The following is a 21,718-nucleotide window of genomic DNA, read 5'->3' on the forward strand; positions in this document are numbered from 1 at the left end:
ACATTGTTGTTTGCCTTATTCATCGAATTTTCAATGTCACTAGGTTAAGCACATTAGGGTCTACTTTTGAGCTCATTGGCTAGTTTTCCCACATGATTCTCAAAATTCTTCAATGTCGCTACTTGGCTTTGAATCAAGGCATCACTCTTTGGCATGTATGCCTTTAGCAAATTTTCAAGGATATTTAAAGGTTCAGTGGATGGAGGTTTCTGAACTTGTTGAGGAAACCCTACTGGTTGGTTTGGTTGGGATTGCATATAGATGTTGCTAGGACCAACATCATGATTGCTCCATGAGAAATTCATATGATTTTGCAATGAAGGATTGTAATAATTTGACTGCAGTACTAACCCACTTCTATTCTAATCCTAGTTACCCATATAGTAGATGGATTTTGGGTTTGATGAGAAATTGTCAAACATGTGACCATCTCCACAATAAACACAAGAGACATATTCAAACTGTAACACCCTTAACCAATATCTGTCGCTGGAATAGGGTTATGGAGCATTACCAAAAACTTTTAACTTAAAACATTCAATTACAATCATTTATAAAACACATTATATTCCACTCAAGCACATTTATAACGTCCATTTTTCGAGCCCTCAAGGCCTTAGAAACACTTCAGAAACAATTCAGGACTAAACTGAAAACATTTAGAACTTCAATACAAAAGAAAGAAAAATTCATACTACAGGGGTCACACGGCCGTGTGACCAGACCGTGTGACTCACACGACTGAGACACAATGTAACATCCAGATTTTGGGCCTAGTCGGAATAGGTTTCGGGACCACAAATCCGATGAGGAAAAATTTTATTTTATTATATTTTTATGGTCTACGATTTCAAAAAATGATTTCGTGAAAATTTCGTTCGAAAATTTTGACGTTTGGGCACTCAATTTAGTCAAAATGACTAAATTGTAAAAAGTGCAAAAGTTGAGTTCTACATGTTAGAGGTGTCCAATTTTTATGAAATTTTAAATTGGTGGTCCTTATATGGTAATTAGACCATTGGTTAAGTTGGTAGACAAAAATGGACATGGTTAGACATGTTTCCAAAGTTTTTTATTAAGGGTATTTTGGTCATTTAGTTATTAAAATGAATTAAAAACAAAATTAAAAGCCAATTTTTGTCCATCTTCAACCCAATGGCCGAATTTCACAAAGGGAAACCATGGCTAGGGTTTTTCAAGCATCCAAGCTCGATTGTAAGTTTGTTCTAGCCCCGTTTTTAATGTGCTTTACGTTTTTGGAGTCCCGGTAACTTGATTTAGCTTATTCTAGCAATAATTTAACCTAGGGTTCATATTTGGAAAAATACTCATAGGTGAAATGTGTTTATTTTTATGTTTTATGGTAGAATATTAAGCTTGAAATTATGTTAAACAACTTTTGCTAAGTGATTTTAAGTGAAAACGAGTAAAACGACATAATCGGTAAAAATACCTAATGTTCATAAGTAAGTGTTAGAGTGGGAATTTGATGTTGCCATAGAAGGGAAAAATGTTCAGCATGTCATAAAACATAAGAATAAGGGTTGAAGTTTAATTTCTGAGCTTTGGGACAAAAGTTTAAATATGCAAAAGTTTAGGGGAAAATGTAATTTTGTCAAAGTTTAAGGACTCTTTTGATGAATGTGAGTATTAAATAAGCTAAATTTTCTATTATAGATCAAGAAGAACAGAATCCGGAGTTAGACCGGGGAAAGAAAAAGATTGAGGACTAAAGTGCTAGATTTGATCATATTTTATACCGAGGTAAGTTTACGGTAAATAAATGCAATAATTTGATAATTATTATTAATGTTGTTATTTTTCAGAAATTATGTATTTATTTCATGAAAATATCAAATGTTAACTCAAGTATGAGATGACAGAGAATCAGTGTTAAAAGGCCCCGTTGAAACATGAGGAATGTATTGGATACAAATGTCATGACATTTGGGTAAAGAGGTCCCATGTAAGACCATGTCTAGGACATGGCGTTGGCACCGAGATGAGAGGTCCCATGTAAGACCATGTCTGGACATGGCGTTGGCATCGAGATGAGCGGTCCCCCGTAAGACCATGTCTGGGACATGGCATAGGCACCTATATGAGAACTCCCATGTAAGACCATATCTAGGATATGGCATTGGCAGTACAAGAAACATCCCATGTAAGACTATGTCTGGGACATAGCTTTGACATGTTATATTCAGACAGGAGACCTGAGTATCCTTAGTATTCCAAGTGATTCAACGGGATAGTAAATAGACGATGTTACATGAAAGTTCAGGTAAAAGCCTAATAGACAAGTTCAGGTGAGTTAATAAGATTAAGAGTATCTCGGTTATCAGTTGAGAAAAGAAATTTTAGCGACAAAGGAGTAAGTTAAGCAAGCAAGTAAGTAAACGAGTAAGAGAGTAAGTAAAGAAGAAAGTAAAGATCTTAATGCTTAATGAAAATTTATGAATATAATTGTTTATGATAAATGTTGTTATTTATTTACTTGTAAACTTACTAAGCTTTATGCTTATTTCTTTTATTTCTTTTTCTTTCATATAGTATTATCAAGCATAGTCGGGATCTTGAAGACGTCGGAGAGCGTTCACACTATCAACCACCACAACTCGGTATTTTAAGACGATAAATGTTTTGAGCTATGGCATGTATAGGGACTTGGTCATTTCGATTGTATATTCTTAAGATATGACCAAAAGATGATATGTAAATATTTTTTGATGAATAGTTATTAAAATGGCTAAGTATGAAGGTGTTTGTTTTTATATATGTCTAGGTGATAAATTATGCATAGAAATCATGAAAAAGTAAAAATTGGTAGTGAATCAGTTTTGAGACAGCAGTAGTGACGTAATTTTGAAAAATCACCAAGGATAGTAGAAAATGAATTAGAAATTGGATGAGATATAGAATTAAATCTTATTGAGTCTATTTTCAAAGAAAAATAACGGTCTAGACAAAGGAATTATGTATTCTGAGATATTTGTATTTTAGTTAGACAAGGTCAAAGTGGTTTTTGGAATCCCCTGTTCTGACTTTTTAAAATCATTAAAAATTGTAAAAAAATATTTATGAGTTTTAATTTATATGTGTAGAAACAAGTGAAAAAACCATATGAAATCTGTACAATGCGATAATTGAACTTTAGTGACGAGAGGTCAGGACAGTCAATTAGTGAAATAGAGGAGAATTTAACTAATAAACTGTACTAATTGGATAAATAAAAAATTCTAAAAAATTTATGGTTAAAATATATATGAGTCTAGTTTCAGGGAAAATTTACAGATCTAAATTTTGAGTTTCGTACCTTGAGTTATAATTGATTTAGTGACTGCTGCGCAGGTGGACAGCCTTATTATGAACAGTGAAATAACTTTTAAAAGTAAATTTTTATGCCCCTAACTTTTAAGTTAAGTCAAGTAATGCCTCATGCTCGACTCCGGCAACAGTCTCGGGTAAGGGGTGTTACACACAAGCCCGTATCTCAGGCCGTGTGGGCATTTGTAGTAGGGGCACACAGCCGTGTCCTAGCCCGTGTCTGTGCCCGTGTAGCTCTCTGACTTGGTTCACACGGACAACCCACACAACCGTGTGCCAGGTTGTGTAACTCTCGAAATGCAACCTTTAAAAACCTATAGGGGACACACGGTCGTGTCACATGACCGTGTGTCACATACAAGTGAGACACACGCTCGTGTCTTAGGCCATGTGGACAAAAAAAATAGGCCATTTCCAAGCCATTTTTCTCACCCAAAGCTTAGTCACTTATACAAGCCAAATGTAGCTATTTCCATACAACCAAATTGCATCTAACACAAGCATATCCAAGCTAGATCATCATACTAAATAACCATACAACCAATATGCCTAAAAGGCACCTCATTCACAACAAACAAACTTGATTAAAAATTTGCTCAGTTTATCCATATATCAATCAACCAATTGAACAAATTATATACTACATTTGCCATAATGTTCACATACCATGTTTATACTCACAAACCCCAATATGACCATTCACACCAATCATCAATACCTTAGCAATTTAACCATATGCCAACCACACCCAAAGCTACCAAAACTAGCCATTTAACAACTCAATACACTATCTAATTCCATACCAAATCAACATTTCATAGCATGCATTATATTCATCATTTCAACTACCATCATTTAAGTACTTAGATGCCAGAATAACAACCATTAAAATACCATAGATACATGAAAACATAACAACTATTTCATTACCCAAAATACCATATTTACAAGCCAAACATTATGGCTAATATCATCAACAAGGACACCTATACATGTCATTATAACCACTACCAAAGTATCAACATCTACCGATAAAATTCTGGATAGTGTGATAAATCTCTGACTAGCTTCCAAACCGGTCGAGTTTCAGATAATCTGTAAAATAAGAGAAAGAAAACCACATAAGCAATGAATGTTTTGTAAGCTCATATAAATTTTTAAAATGCAATAATCCATTTCAATAAGAACTTTATAAGTTGTAAATAACCCTATACCAATGCCTCAAGTTTATCAACTATATAACTATCAATTCCCAAATGAATAGGTTCATTAACATTTCAGATACTTTCCGTTTATAACATAATGTGGTCTCATAAGTTGAATTACATAATCATCAATCTTTTCTTAAAATGATGAACCATTTCCTTTACTTACTTACCAATTCATTTACTTAGCATAAATTTAATTACATTATTAACTCACGAATTAGTGTATTTATTCATGACATAAGTAAATTCACATATATCATAAGTAAATTTCCTTCCTTACGAATAAGTCCTTTAACTTGACAATTCTTTTATTTCATCACATTACATATCAACTATGCACTTATCATTTCATTACTTATTCTCACTCATTTCATTTGCATACACATAAGACATAAACATAAAATTAACTATAGCCACAAGTTAGTGCATTTAAACATAACCCTTTTAGAATCAACTTAATGATAAACCATTTCATAATAAATTACATACTTTGATTATTACCACTTTTCATGAACATAAGCATATTTTCATTTGGCCATTTACTATTTCAATGCATAACTTTAAAACTAACATAATTCAATTCAACTACTAGCTTGGCACAAACCTAAGCATCATTAATAACACAAGTTAGTGATTAAATACACAGCTTAGCAATATCATCACAGGGCAAGATAAGGTATATAAACATAGCATCACATAAATCATACTTTTCATAATCATGAATATTCATACTTTGATCTTCAACAAGTCATACCTTTTCATAGGTTCTTAACTTAGCTTTCGATAGACTTACCGTTATTTCCCTTTTTATGCCCGTTGAACTAATAACTTGACTCGAATAATCGGGAAACTACACCATACCAAGGGCATCATAGATGGATAATAGGGGCACCAAAGTGCAATCAGGAGCACGAACGTGTGATCAGGGGCACCGAAGTGCAAACAGGGTCACAGATGTGCATTCAGGGTACCGAAGTACAAACAGGGGCACGTAAGTGCAATCTAGGGTACCGAAGTACAAACAGGGGCACGTAAGTGCAATTAGGGGTATCGAAGTACAAACAGGGGCACGTAAGTGCAATCTAGGGTACCAAAGTACAAACAGGGGCATGTAAGTGCAATCAGGGGTATCAAAGTACAAACAAGGGCATGTAAGTGCAATCAAGGGTACCGAAGTACAAACAGGGGCACGTAAGTGCAATTAGGGGTATCGAAGTACAAACAAGGGCACGTAAGTGCAATCTTTCAATAATTAACTATGAACATTTGATTAAAGAATTATATTATAAAAATTTAAGTAGAAATTTATTTATATATTGAAACACTATGAGCTTACCTAGCTAAATTGCAGAAATGTCAAAGTATATGAGTATTTACGTAATTTTCCGTTCTCCTCAATTTTCCACCCAATCTTGATCTAAATTAATAATTTCATTTAACCTATTAATTTAGATAGTAAAAAATGCATTTTATGCAATTTAGTCATTTTTAAAAATTTCCACTAAAGTTTTACTTTTATTCAATTTAGTCCCTAAGCCTAAAACATGCAAATTAACCATTTTTACCCAAAATTGAGCCTAACTAAATACTTATGGTATCCAATACAGCCCATTATTGCAACAATTTCACATCAAATCCTTGTACTTTTACTATTTTAACAATTTAGTCCCTAATTAAAAAATTCATCAAAAATTACTTAATAATATACTTTTAAATATCAACCAATATTTCAAATTCTTCATTTAACATCAAAAATCACAAGTTTCATCAATGGCAACATTCATTATATTTAACAGTTTCAAAATCGAAGGTACGAGCTAACTGGACCTAGTTGCAACGATCTCAAAAATATAAAAATTAAAAGAAATGGTTGAAAAACAGACTCACTTGCATCCATTAAAGCTTGACTGAATCATGAAGCTGCTCCCCCTTTTTGTTTCGACTAAAATGGTGAAGAAGATGAATGAATCATCTTTTAATTTCTTTTTCTTATAATAATAACATTATAACATAATATAATGTTTTTATAAATTAATAAACATCATTTTTTTAACTAAACAACCCCACTCACCGTCCACCAACTTAAGAATGGGTAATTTACCCATTAAGGCCATCCAATTATAATTCTTTAATCAATTTAACACATTTAAACTAATAGCGATTGACTCTTTCAACTTTTATGATTTACTCTTTTTTGCTTAATTAACTATCGAAACATTAAAATTTTTCAACGAAACCTTAATACCACCTTAATGACACTCCGTAAATATTTATAAAAATATTTATGACTCGGTTTGTAGAAACGAGGTCCCGATATCTCATTTTCTAAAACCACTTGACCTTAGGGTCTTGCCACTTGAACTTAATAAATCACTTAAATAACATAAATTATCAAATCAAAAACCATTTTAAAACCATATTTGACTCATAAATATTAAATAATAATATTTACAAACTTACTTGTCGTATTTGGTGGCCTCGAAACCACTATATTCGACACCACTGAAAATCGGGCTGTTACACAAACTAACTTGGCTGTTGACCTAACATGTTAGTATTAAAGCCATTAGCAGTAATGTTCTTAAGTAGGGAAGTCATAGAAGATACCTAGACTGCCAAAATCGTAAGTGCATCGAGTTTATGAACTCCAACCACTCTTCTTCCTATGGCTACTTGATTAGTCAGCCACTGATAGTTGTTGTTAGAAATCCTTTCAAGGATCTCATATGCTTCATTCTACAATTTCGAAATAAGAGCTCTATTGGCAGAAGCGCCTACCACCATTCTTGTATGTGCATTGGTACCATTGTAAAAAGTCTCCAACTGAATAGTGAGGAATGCCATGATGAGGACATTTCCGCAACATCTCCTTGAATCGCTCTTATGCATCATACAAAGATTCTTTGTCAAATTGCTAAAATGTAGTGTTTTCATTTCTCAGCTTGGCATTTTTGCTCGTTGGAAAATACTTTGTCAAGAATTGTTTAGCCAATTCTTGCCATGTTGATACCGAAGCAGGCGATAAGGAATTCAATCGTGCTCGAGCTCTATCTCTCAGCAAGTGTAGGAATAACTTAGATCTCAAAGCATCTCTAGTTACTCCATCTAGCTTAAATAAATTGCATACATGAACAAGCAGAGGTGTAGATGCAAATCTTTGGTAGGCATTTCACTAAAATGGCCCACCATTTGCAACATTTGGAACATAACCGACTTTAATTCAAACTGAGGAGCCTCAATTTCGAGCCTCACAATACCTAGATTGAGTTCATTGAATAAAGGCATGGCATATTGGCAGATGGCTCGGCCTCTTTCATCAGCAATAATGACCAAATTATGAGTGTTGTAAACAACTCTTTGATTCTAATTTTGGTGTTCAAGATCCATTTTCGTAGCTTGTCTCTAGGCTACTCGTTCCCTTCTTCTTTGTCTGAAGGTGCCTTCAATCTCAAGGTCAATAGGAAGTAGATCAATGGTTTGATCTATATTCATAAACTATTGGTTCCTGAGTAAAAAAACACAATAAAGAAAACTTAAATACAAACAGAAAAATTTAAACCAAATTGCAAAATTTCAATTTCACAAATAATGTCTAAAATACAGTCCCCGGCAACGGTGCCAAACACTTGTCGCGAAATTATCGAATGATATGCAAGTGTACACAATCGTCAACAAGTAATAAAGTAGTGACTAAAAGTATCTTCTCCACAAGGACTGCATATGTAAAACAAATTGTTGTGAAATTACAAATTAGCAAATTGGTGGTGAAAAAACAAATAAAGTGTGAAGTTTGACTTAACTAATTAACTGAAATTAATGACTAAATGTGTAAATGAAATAGCAAATGAAAACTGGAGCAGCAATTCACAAGGTCTAACAACTATGACAAGGTTTAATTGATTGCATTGTAATATATCAAACATCTTTTATAACTTAAATTTAGTATTTAATTTTTAGAGTTTAAATTTTCATTTTATCAAACAACACATTAATCAATAAAAATTTAGTTATTTGATTTAATATTATAAATTTAATTTAAGAATCAATTTATCAAAATTCAACCTACTAAACTAATATAAGGTAAATTTGGACTATTTTTATTTTTCCATGAATTAAAAAATATGATAAATTAATTTATTTTTAATATTTTTATTTTATATTAACTTTAAGTCTTTTACAATTAATATGTAACTTGAAGAAATAGTTACAAACTCTTTCTTATAAAAATGGTTTACAAATTTAAATCATAGAAAAAACATTTTTATTTTATAAAAGAAACAACAGTTACGCCTGTAATCTTTTCTCAAGCTTAATAATCAACTTGACGAAACTAGACTTCGTTCAATCTTTAATTCTATTTATTTTCCTATTCTATAAATTTAAAATATATATATGATGACTTGCATTCATTTTTTTATATTCTATTAATTTTAATATTTTTCTAATCAATATATAATTTCAAAAACGATTCACAATTTTATCCGGAAAACACAATTATTTTATAAAAAAAAAATAAGAGGAGAAATCCAGTATCGTAAATTTATTAGGAGGCACGGAAGGAGGCAGAGTTAAGGGGCAGGGGATTGTTTTGCCTATATATTCACTTTCCCCACATTACCCAAACTTATCCTAGTAAACTTTCACAGGATTTTTTTCTGCATTTTCCCTGGTTCGCTTGGCACCAAGAAAACCAATTAAATGGGGAGAATTGAAGTCTTAGGCCAAAGAAATCCGAGGCTAACGGATTTATCAAGGCAGAAAATAAATTTATAAGCTTCACATGCATGCCATTTCACCTAACTTGAGTGGGTAAGAATTTCACATGCCTCATGCCACTGTAGTCAATCAAATCAATGATTTCCCTAGATGTTAATACAACTTTGAGGCCTATATATTAAGGATCAAAGTATATTTTACTTATTTATATTAAAAATAATAAATTATTTTTTGTACATTAGATTAAATAGTAAATTGATTTTTGTGTTAAGATTTTTATCTATTTTTACTATTAAAAATCAGTCCCTGTAAGTCAGCATAAGATATATGTGGTATGCCAAGTATTACTGTTTAGTTATTCTGTAGTTTTTAACAATAAAAATAAATAAAAATTTTAATAGAAAATATTGATATACTTTCTAATCTAATGGTACAAAAATTAAATTACCAATTTTTTACATAGAGGAAGCAAGGCACAATTTCATACATATTACAAAGACTCCATGATAAGTTTAACACTTTAATTCTGTTTTCACTAGAGTCATTAGTGCTGAAAGGGACGTTTTTTGGAGCAACAAAGTTACATCAACAACTTGGATTGCCGTAGCAATGAAAATCATTAAGTAATGTGAGTTAAATAACATTAGCATTGCTCAGGTACTTCATTGGAATCGGAAATTTTAATGAATCATTTTCCCCACAATGATTTGTTTTTATCAGAAGCAATAGTAGATAACAATTCATCATAATATCATGTACCACAGTTAAAATAACATTATTCTGAACAAAGACCAGAAAGTAATTAAATGCATGCAATCAAATTCAGTCCCTAACTAAATTTACTCAGTTTGCCATATAGATTTTCTAACCCAGCTGGAGTTATCCCAACTTAGAAAGAATCCGTTCTCCTTCACCCGCCAGAAAACTGCCTTGTGATTCCAATCTCTACGAGGCTGATAAGCATGCCACGAAGCTATTTGCCTTCCCGATATGGCTTCACAGAAATGTAAGGCTTTTTCTTCAACCCCAAATTGATAGTCTTCCCCTACATGAAGCTGGTGCATCCCATGATTTTTATACCTGGAATTGCAGCCAAGTTGGATAGGCTGCAACTCTCTCGGCATCGAATTGGTAACATGAACTGTTGCTATACGCTTCCCCAGTCCTAGACGCCCTGCTACACTGAAGATGAAAACTGAAACAAGAAACAGAACATAACTACTGCGGCCATCCATCTCCGTTGAATTTTTGTTGTCAATGACTTTTTTTTTCTCTCTTTCTTCTATAACTAAAAAAACAGGCACTAGGATGGAGAACGGAAAAGCTTGTAATATCCTTATTTACATAAGGATATATATATATATGTACACTAGATTCAATGACCACATAGCAGTGGGTTTAACAATGGTAAGTATTTTAATAAATGCTTTAACAAGTGGTAAGTTTGCACTAAGTGTGTTTTTTTTAAACGAAATTAAAAAGAAAAGTATAAAAAATAGTGTTGTTGCGGATGGAAAATTTCTTGTGTTGTAACAGGAGAGCATTTGTACTCAGAGTCGGGTAATGCAAGTTTCCCTGGTTGGAGGCGGCGTACAGAGTTAGTAGCAAGAGAGGAAGAGTGGTCAAAGTGTAAGGTATTCTTCCAAGTAATAAATACAACGAAATGCTTGTTTGGGTGTATCCGGAAGATTGAATCCATAGAATTGAATGTCTTTTAAGAATTGGAGCTACTAAAGAGAAGCACTAGTAAGCAATCAACCTACAATTACCAACGGAATTGAGTAAAGATTATTGGCATGTTAATATATCTATAAAGACAATGGCTTAAATGACATGAAACAATGCTACCATTACATCAAGCTTCTCGCTCGGTAAACATTAAGTGCAACAATCACCTATAACCTCTAGCTTTCGTGCTCTTGGGCTAGCCTACAGCAACTCTCTCGATATCAATGCTTGATGTGTAATTAGGTGGTTCTAATAAGAGTTAGTACTTGCAATCTTTCCTAAAAATACTCCTAATTGGGGTCGTCAGTTCTAAGTGATATAAGTGCCCCAATTAACAAGCACTTTGCATGCATATTCAACCATGATAATTAAAACCAATTCACAAGCTTCCTCATACCATTAGCTACAAAGTAATTTAGCTATTCATAAGATCTAAACAAAAAAATACCAAAAATATCAACAAACATTACTGCTTATGCAATAAAAGTAAAGAGTGATCTCTAACTTCTATAAAAAACAATGAAATTCTATACGTACGTTTCTCAATCAATTTTAAGATCTTGGAACTCTAACTTCACCTATTCGAGTTAATCATTGATCTCTCATTCAATTGTTCAACCTATGTAATTACTAACCCAGAATTCAATGGTATTAACTAGACCCTTCCGGTATCTAGCTAAGTTAATCTCCGTTCCCCACTAGCTATATTCCTATGCTAGTCAAGTTGGGCGAAGCCGTTACGAATAAACCTATTGGGTTGATAAGAGCATCATGTATATTTCTATCCTAGTTGCAAATTAACTCATTCATCGGTGCTACTAAAGTTAGTCCTAATCTATTCAGTTTAAATCTAAGCATTAATCTTCTCTTCCAAGACAAATCAAGGTTATCAAATTAATACAACTTGGTGGCCAAACAAGCCAATTAAATAAGCTCAAAACTGAATAAATAATTAACAGAGATCAAAACAATTGAAGAGAAAATAATATTCATCATCGTTTCAAGAAAATAGAGTTCAGCTCATGTTGATTTGAGAAAACATCACAAGAAAAAATTCAAAACAAACTAGCATTGAGAGAAAGTAAAAAAGAAAATAATCTAGAGATAAAAATAATTATTTAACTGATGTCAAATGCTCCAGATCTCTTTTTCTTCTTGTCTTTGCAAGGTTGAAGTTTCCCTTGGTGTGAGAGAATTGTTTCTTAGCCTCTAAGTTGATTTCCTACTCTTTTCCCCCTTTTCCCCCTTAAATCATGTCACCCTTTTATTTTTAGGGTTTTAATCATTTTGCTCCACCAAATGCAGAATTGCAGTGGAGCAGACTGCTTGTTATTTGAAATTTTGAATTGAATATTGTGCTCCACCGCATTGAAGTCCGGTGGAGTGGAAGGCTTATTTTTACTACTTTTTATTCTATGCTCCAAGCTTTCCATTCTTCATCAAAAATCTACACTGTAAAGAGAAAAATAGAAAATAAACCTGAGCTAACTCTAAAAATGATAAAAGTCAAATATAATATAATTAAATGATAGTTATGACAATTCGATATTAGTTAAAACTTTAGGTAATTAATGAATGAATATTTGAGTCAAATTAGGAAAAAAATGCCAGTTTTTTTAATTAGGCTTTTAAGCTATTTTTTAAAAAAAATTAGGGAAATAGGTCATTTTGGAGAGAGAAACGGAAAGCGTGCCCAGCTAGACGCACTTTCCCTCAACGTTCAAATGACTGTTATCCATTCAATGTTAAAAAAGTTTAAAAGGGTAAGGTCAATTTTTTTTACCTATAAATACCCCCCAAAATATTTTTTTCACTCATATCCTATTATCCCAATTCTTTCCAATCTCTTAAAACTCTCAACTCTCTCAATTTTCTCAAGTTCTTGTTCAAAATTTTTCTATATTCTCATTTAAAAATATTAGTTTTTTTTAATTATTTTGTATTTGATTCATTCAGATTAAGTTTCACAAATGGCAACTTCTCTAATTCGTTTCGACGATAAGCACATTTCCGTTGTTCAAGCAGAAATGGTAAGACCAAATTTTAATTTTTGTTATTTTCGATTAAGTTAACTTTTAAAAAAAATTAATAAATTAAAATGATTTTTTTATCATTATAAGTAGGCAAATGATCGTGTTTTGGAGGCGTTCATACATAATTTGGCAAAGCCTCCAATCACCGAAATTTGTGGTTACTTGCAAGAGGCAAGATTTTTGCATGCGTCTTGTATGCTCGGGGGCTGTAAACTCGATCCTAGACTTACCAGCGCGTTGGTGGAAAAATAGAGACTCGAGACACACACTTTCCATCTTCCATGCGACGAATATACAATCACACTAGAGGACGTAGCATTATAACTAAGTCTGCCAGTGGATGGATCGGTCGTCACAGAAGTTGCAATCATTCCCAATAAAGAGGATCTCTGCGTGGCATTATTGAGGAAGGTCCCAAACAAGTTTGATGGTGGTTGGGCATTGATGAATTGGTTGGCAAAAAAATTTGATAATCTTCCAGTGGATGCAACCGAGGTCGTCAAAGAACAATACGCTCGAGCATTCATCCTTCAGTTAACCGAGGGCATTTTAATGCCTAATAAATATCAAAATTTGGCACACATAAGGTGGCTACTACACCTAGTAGACTTCAAAGAATGTAGAAAACTGAGTTGGGGATTAGCCATGTTGGCCACGTTATATCGAGAGTTGTGTCGGGTCACGGAACCAAATAAGATGTCAATTGGTGGTTGTCTGCTCCTGCTACAGTCATGGGCCTGGTGACGGTTACCATTTCTACGTCCCCGAGTGAACGATCAATACATGTTTTCGTTGGTGACAAGGTAAAAATCATTTATTAATACATACGTAGCTTGTATAGTAAATGTTTTTCTTTATCATATGTTTGAACTAACATATGGCTTTTGCAGGTGAAATCATGGGCCGAGTTTCGTAGGACTACCGAAGGAGCTAGAAGACATTAGGCTGCTGTTAGATCAACGCTCGGAAGTCGAGATTAGTTACTTATTCTTTCGAACCTATATTAATTATGCAATGATTTGTAAAATAAAATTGTGTACATAACAAAATTTACAATTGTGCATTTTAGTTTGAATGGATATCATACGCTGACACTGATATCATACCTTGCATCCCGCCAGAAGTGTTGGGCAATTGGGGGATGTGGGACGCGAAGGTGTCATTGATAGTGTACGCGATGGTGGAAATGTAGGAATCGAATCGGGTGATACGATAGTTCTGGTAGAGGAAACAAATTCCATTTCCACCACAAGACTTGAAGGAACTGCACAAGGTGGACATGCGTGGGAAGAACGCGAGGATTGGTGAGAGGTGCATAATGAGTACATCAAGGCTTAGGATCGTAGAATGAAATTCTTACCCATCCGCGAACCATTTTTCTCAGAGGACATAGTGGCCTACTTAGAGTACTTGTCGTGGTTCAGAGTCACTGACAAGCCGTATCTTCTATCAGTGGAGGCCAGGAGTAGGCAACTTCATTAGAAGAGGCAATGAAGACCGTCCCAACAGAAGCGTAGGGTCAGAGCAGTCGCACGGCAGGTTTATCATCGACTTCTCCCTAGAAAGTGCCACCTATGTCCATGCAATATCCCAGCTAGTTCACTCTACTTGTCCTTGTTCATTTCACTAACCCTGTGTTTTTTTCGCAAGCACCGTACTGTGCACCACCGCTGTACATGCCTGATTTTTATGTTTTCGCAGGTACATATTTCAAGCCACCAACGTCCCCCGCATTCTACACCCCGATGTCGATATCGATACTGACCCAAAAGTTGGGCCAGATGCCGGCGCATGCACCGTCACTGATGATGATGTCGATGCAGACATTGATGTTAATGTCGATGCCTGAGTCAATGCCAATGTATCCGGGTTTTGTTGCACCTTACGGTTACATGTCGATAATGACACAAACACCGCCTGCATCATTTTTTTATCAAGGTAAGTCATCAGCACAACCGTCTACTGATGGAGTGGAGGATACTCAATGGGAGGTTAGGATGACATCACACTCGAGCACGGAAGAAAGTGATGGAGACGAAGGTGAAGCGAAGATGAATATGAACATAAAGACAAGGACCAAGATGAACACGATGACGATAATGGAGATAGAGATGAGCAAGAAGGTGGGGTTGAAGCCGATGATTTCGTGGACAATGGCAACGAGAAAGTTTATAGGCCCATATCTCCGATTGTGTGCAGAAATCCTCCTCACAAGACTGTCCACCGCCCTGTGGATACATTCCACCTTACGATGCGATTGATGTAGTTTTTTATTGATACTGCAAAATAAATATATATGACATAATTAAGGAAACCATAGATTTTCATTCCAACACTATAATCTTCTTTGTTACATTCTGAGATGAGATATGCGTAAGTTAATAATAAATAACAAATTTTGAACACCAGAATAATATAAGCATCGTAATGACATCGTTCCTTTTCTCGAAAATGATATTATCGATGTTGAGGCCCCAAAGCATGCCTCAACACAAAACATGTTGCATTTGTATGCCCCAGGTTTCTATAATACCCGCATAACCTCTATTGATCGTCCCTCTCCTGAATATCTTTATTGTTTTGTATTCGGGTGGTATTTGAGTGACCTATTGGGACACGCATGTTCGGTGCCAACTTGAATGGCGTGTTGGACACTGGCAGCCACATATTTTCATCTGGGACAGGTGGGAGTTCAGGACTCCATACTCTATACATGCGTTCTAAACTATACACATCATTGATGTAAGGCGTATACTCAATTCTTAGGTTCCCACATGCAACAATTATATGTACGCATGGGAAACTAAAAGCTTGGAACCTCCCATAATTGCAAGTCTCTCATATTAGGTTGACACGATATGATGCCCATGACATGTCCTGATCTGGCCTAGCGTGCTCCATGACTCGAAATTCTAGGTTCTGACACGAGTGGCACACTACATACATAATATTCTATCTCACTATATTTCGTCTGATTTCTTCCAATACATCCTCACACCAAGTATGTCCGCTTGCTATTTGTCCAGTGTACACCGCCACCCTCTTTAGGAACAATACAACCAAGAAAAAGCATGTTTCTTTCACAACTGAGGTTATCGGCAAATGACGTATTCTCTGTACGAAATTGATACACTCTGCTAAGTTTGACATCATGTGTCCATACTATAAATCCCATCATACGATTACGTCCACTATTCGAAGGGTATGTTGATAAGGTATGCCGTACCATAGCTATTGACGATACTCAAGTTGTTCAACATTTCATAGAAATGATATTGGACAAGCTCATAACCGATCGAGAACAGCACACCGATGAATGTAAACAACGAACGAAATAGGGTACAACATGATTGTACAGGTATTACCAATTACATACCCATGTCAATTACTACATCCCGCTCACTTTCTGAAAGTCATTTTGAGTGGTAGTTGGATCTGACATGTCATATGCGGTACTAGTGATGGGTACGATCCCAAAGGCTATCCTAGCGCTCAATAGTGGAAAAAATTCTAGTTCCCCAGTCTGATATAACACATAAGTTGAGCTACAGGCAAACGCAGTGATGCAACCTGCTTAGGAAAAAATCCTAGTCCTCTGTCTTTTCTCCAAGAGTTATTGCAAACGCAATCGAAAAAATCCTAAGCAAGAGACGATTGGATTAACAATACCAAAAAAAGGGTTTTCAGAAAAAGTACACATGAGTTTCGCAACTCAACAATTCAATTTTTTATATTAATTTGCTGTGTGTCTAAGTTATGCAAATTATGTGCCTTTAGTAGGAAAATAAGCCAGCGAGAGAGGGCATCAATATCCATTTATGAATACGTGCATTCGTCGAACAATGATGATGAAATGCAAAGTATTATTGGAAAGCGCATTCCTAAAGTTATATAATTTCATCTAAATCTTGCCCCTAATAGTGTTTAGCGCCTCGAAACGTGCATCAATTATACAAAACTATTTTCTGGGACCCTCTGATTTTAATTTTAAGCTGAAAAAGGTTAGAGAAAGCACCCTCAATTGGGCGTGCTTTCTCTAACCTTTTTCTTCAAAACTATGTGCCCAACCAATTTTTCATCCATTTTTAGGCACGTTTTGAATATATTCCTAGAAAACACTAGTCCTATAGTGCATTTTTAACCGCGAGAAATTTCTACTTTGGAATCTAACCATTCACCCAAGCCTATAAAAAGGGGTCTTCCACTCCATGCTTCATCGATCTTCAAAAATCTTCTCCCATAGCCTCTCTATCCCTCCTCTACAAAACACTTCTCAGTGTTAAAAATTTATGTCGCTAAAAATTTAGGTTGATGTTCGAGGTATTATTGAGTCATCGGTGATGTGATATTGCTCTGAGCCATACAAATTTCATATATCATGTCAAGATGGGACCAATACCTCTGAAACCTATATTGGGGAAGTCAGGTTCTGGGGTGATTTTGCTTTATATGGTCACGGGCGGTAGTATATGTAGAGGTCTCAATCGACGGCCATTATGCGGTCATGGATCGAGGTATAACGGGGGAGTAAGTTACGGTCGTTACATGGCCACGAGCTAAAACTTTTTGGATACCCGAAAATGTTGCCTTATTAATAACTTACGGAAGTTTGAGGGCATAATAATAGGGAAAAACTGTGGGTTTTCTCGCAATAATTGGCATAATTTTTTTCTCTATTTCAAAGAATCGATACCTTTAACCTTCCTTCTTATCTGAAGGCCAACACCGTCGTGGACGCAAAAGGACTCTCAAGTGGGGAGCGGCTATGCCAATGGAGTAAAGGTGATACTTCTTTCAGGCTGACAGTAGTTACTGTTATTGAACAACCTATTAATAACTACAACCGTTGTCGTGCTGACTCAAGTTTGACCTCTACTTCTACTGAAACATCCGCTCTCCCCTTAAGAGTCCTCTTGTGTCCACCTCGAGGTCAGCCTTCGGATAAGAATGAAAGGTTAAACATATCGGCTGCGTGGAAATAAAGAAAAAATTTACATTGATTACATCAAAAATCTCCCCGATTTTCCCTATGATTATGGCATCAATCCTATGTATGGTATATATAAGACATCATTTGCGAGGTATCCAAAAAGCTTGAACTCATGACGGTGTAACGACCATTAACTGGCCTCCGGTTATACTCGAACCCACAACCGCATCACAGCCGTCAACTAGGACCTCTACTTGGACTTTAACCCCTGATCTTATCAAGCACAATCACCTCGAAACCAGATTTCCCCAAAATGAGTTTCTGAGGTAATGGTCCTATCCTACCACGACATATGAAATGTATGTGTTATGAGGCGCAATATCACATCCACGACTCCTCAAAACTATCTTTAAAATTTCCTAGTGTAACGCCCCTAACCCGTATCCGTCGCAAGAATAGGGTTACGAAACATTACCGTAAAAACATAACTCAAATCATTCATTCTTAACTTTTCATAATCATTGAAAAATCCAATCAAACATATGCATAAGGTCCCTAATTCGAGCCCTCGAGACTTTAGAAACACTTTAGAAATGATTTGGGACTAAGTCGGAAACATTTAAAACTTCACAGAAAAATATGGAAAAATTCACACTCCAAGGGTCACACGGCCGTGTGACACACACAGCTGAGACACATGTCCGTGTCTCAGGCCATGTGGACATTCGAAGTAGGGACACACGGCCATGTCCCAGCCCATGTAACTCATTGACTTGGTTCACACAGCCAAGTCACACGCCCGTGTTCTAGGCTGTGTAACTCTTGAAATGTAACCTTTAAAAACCTACAAGGGGGACACACGACCGTGTCGCATGGCCGTGTGTCACACATGGCTAAGTCACACGCCCATACTAAGGCCATGTGGACATGAAATAGGTCATTTTCAAGCTATTTCTTTCACTCAATTCATGCCCACACATTCAAGCCATTTGCACCTATTTCAAGAATCAAAACACACCCAAAACATGCATTTTAAGATCAATTCAATAAGCCATTTATCCATACAATCAATATGCCAAAAGGCACCTCAAACATAAATCATCAAGTCAGCCTAAACATGGGCGCATTTACCATTTATCAACTAATTTACTTTCATACCAAAACATATCACAATTGATACATATCAACCATACCATATTAGATTCATGCCATATCAAAATAACCTTACCCTTTTGACCATTCCTCACATGCATCATCAATCCACCAAAATGACACAAACCAACCATCTTCAAATGGAACCAAACAACCAACATTTATATACCATATTTACATCATGCACATCTAATTCAATACCTTTCAAAAAAAACAATATTCCATCCATATCTATATAGCTTAATTCTATAACAAGTTATGCCATAATTGACCACAAGTCAAATTCACATTCAAACATACCAAATGGTTCATAATTCAACCAATTATGCTTAATTAAATTCTATATCAATTCATGCCCTAAATGATCATTTTGCAAACATGTTAACACTGACCTCTTTGGTCATAAAAACCATGCATCCATTTGATCATATAAACACCAACCATTAAGCATTAATTTGCCAAAACCACGCCAACCATCAAGGCATCAAATAACATAAGTTCTACAAATTCATAGCAATATTACATGACAATATCATCAACTAATCATTAGACATAGTCCACATATACATGTCATTATAACCACGACCAAAGCATTAAAATCTACTGATTAAATCGGTGGATAGTGTGATGGATCTCTAACTAGCTTCCAACCCGATTGAGCTTCCAATAATTTGTAAAGTAAAGGAAAATAACTACGTAAGCAATGAATGCTTAGTAAGCTCGTATAAACTTTAAGCATAATTTTTCATTTCAATAATGAAATTTATAGGTTAAAAATAAACCTATAGCAATGTCTCAAGACTTATCATACCATAATCATCAACTCACAATTGAATAAGTTCATTAATGTCGCACATTTATTGACCATTCATAACATGATAGGATTTCATGAGACATAATATAAAATCATCAACTTTTTATAAGATTATATTTTTTATTTACTTACTTTCCATTTTGTTCCCAATGCTTATCCTAAGCCTAAACAACATTATTAATTCTCGATTCAGTGTATTTATCCTTGACATGGTAGATTCATCCATAGCATAAACAATTTTCTCACATACAATTACCTCATTTATCATATTAAACCTTTTATAACATCATAACACATCCCAATTACATACTTACCATTTCATTCCCTTTTTCTTACCCGTTTCATATGCATAATACAAGCATAATCATAAACATCATTCATATCCACAAGCTTGGTATAAGTCTAAACACATCAACAACACATGTTAGTTCATTTAAACATGATTCATGTGAATTTGACATGGATAACCAATATACTTGAGCATGATTCAATTAGATTTATCATCCATCTCAACATAACATATTTTTCATATAGCTCACCATTTCAAAGTCTTTCATACATTCATCTCTTGGTTCATATTGAACACTTACCATTTCATTTGCATAACACATAACATTAACCATAACCACAAGCTAGTGATTAAACACATAAATTAGCAATATCATCATATGGTAAGGTATGGTACATAAACATAACATCACTTATATCATACTTTTCATATTTATGAATATGCATACTTCATACATTTCCATAATATCAAAGTGAATTTCATCGAACCCTTACCGAAGCTTACACAAAGTGTGATAAACAATGGTCGAAACCATCTTGTTTCATTAATCGATGGTCGTCACATCCCTTTTCATAGTCGTCACCATCCCTTTTCATAGTCGATAGTCGAAACTATCCCTTTTCATAATCAATGGTCATCACCATCCCTTTTCATAGTTGATGGTCATCACCATCCCTTTTCATAATCGATAGTCAAAGCTATCACTTTTCATTGGTCGATGATCGTCGATATGCCGTTACATTTTTTCGCCGAGACATAATTTGATATTATAAAATAATAACATTTAAAACATAATTTAAAATATTATTTAAACATACGAACTTACCTAGCTAAATTGCAGAAAAGACAAAGTACAAGGGCATTTTGGTATTTTTCTATTCTCCTCAATTTTCCACTCGATCTGGATCTAAATTAATAATTTCATTCAATTTATTAATTTAGACAGTAAAACAATGTATTTTATGCAATTTAGTTATTTTGACATTTTTACAAAATTACCCCTAACATTTTACTTTTATTCAATTTAGTCTATGTGCCTAAAACATGTAAATTAACCATTTTTAATGCCAATTCACATCAGCCGAATATTCATGGCACACAAAAAATCCCACATTTGAGATAATTTTACATCAAATCCTTGTACTTTTACAATTTCAACAATTTAGTCCCTAATCGAAAAATTCACCAAAATCACTTAACAAAATGTTTTTATATATCAACCAACATTTCAAATTCATCATTTAATAAATAAAATCACATATATTCATCCATGGAAACCTTCAAAAACTTTAACAATTTCAAAATCGAAGGTACGAGCTAATTGGACCTAGTTGTAATGATCTCAAAAACATAAAAATGATTAAAAACGGAGCTAAAATCACATACCAATTTAGAATTGATGCCGAAACCTCCGTGCATAAAAAATGGCTTCTTCCTCCATTAATAATCGGTGGAGAAAGATTGTAAAAGATGATAAAGCATTTTGATTTGATTTAATTTAATTTAATTGATTAATTACCA

General features: G+C 34.5%; 1 non-coding gene across 1 annotated transcript; it reads left to right on the plus strand.

Moving 5' to 3' along the window:
- Window positions 1-7,372: 7,372 nt before the first annotated feature.
- Window positions 7,373-7,479, plus strand: LOC128034427 (small nucleolar RNA R71). Its single transcript, XR_008190552.1, has one exon. It is a non-coding gene; the product is annotated as a small nucleolar RNA R71 (small nucleolar RNA).
- Window positions 7,480-21,718: the final 14,239 nt, after the last annotated feature.

Source organism: Gossypium raimondii, chromosome 10, assembly GCF_025698545.1.
Source record: "Gossypium raimondii isolate GPD5lz chromosome 10, ASM2569854v1, whole genome shotgun sequence".
In the NCBI taxonomy this organism is placed as follows: domain Eukaryota; kingdom Viridiplantae; phylum Streptophyta; class Magnoliopsida; order Malvales; family Malvaceae; genus Gossypium; species Gossypium raimondii.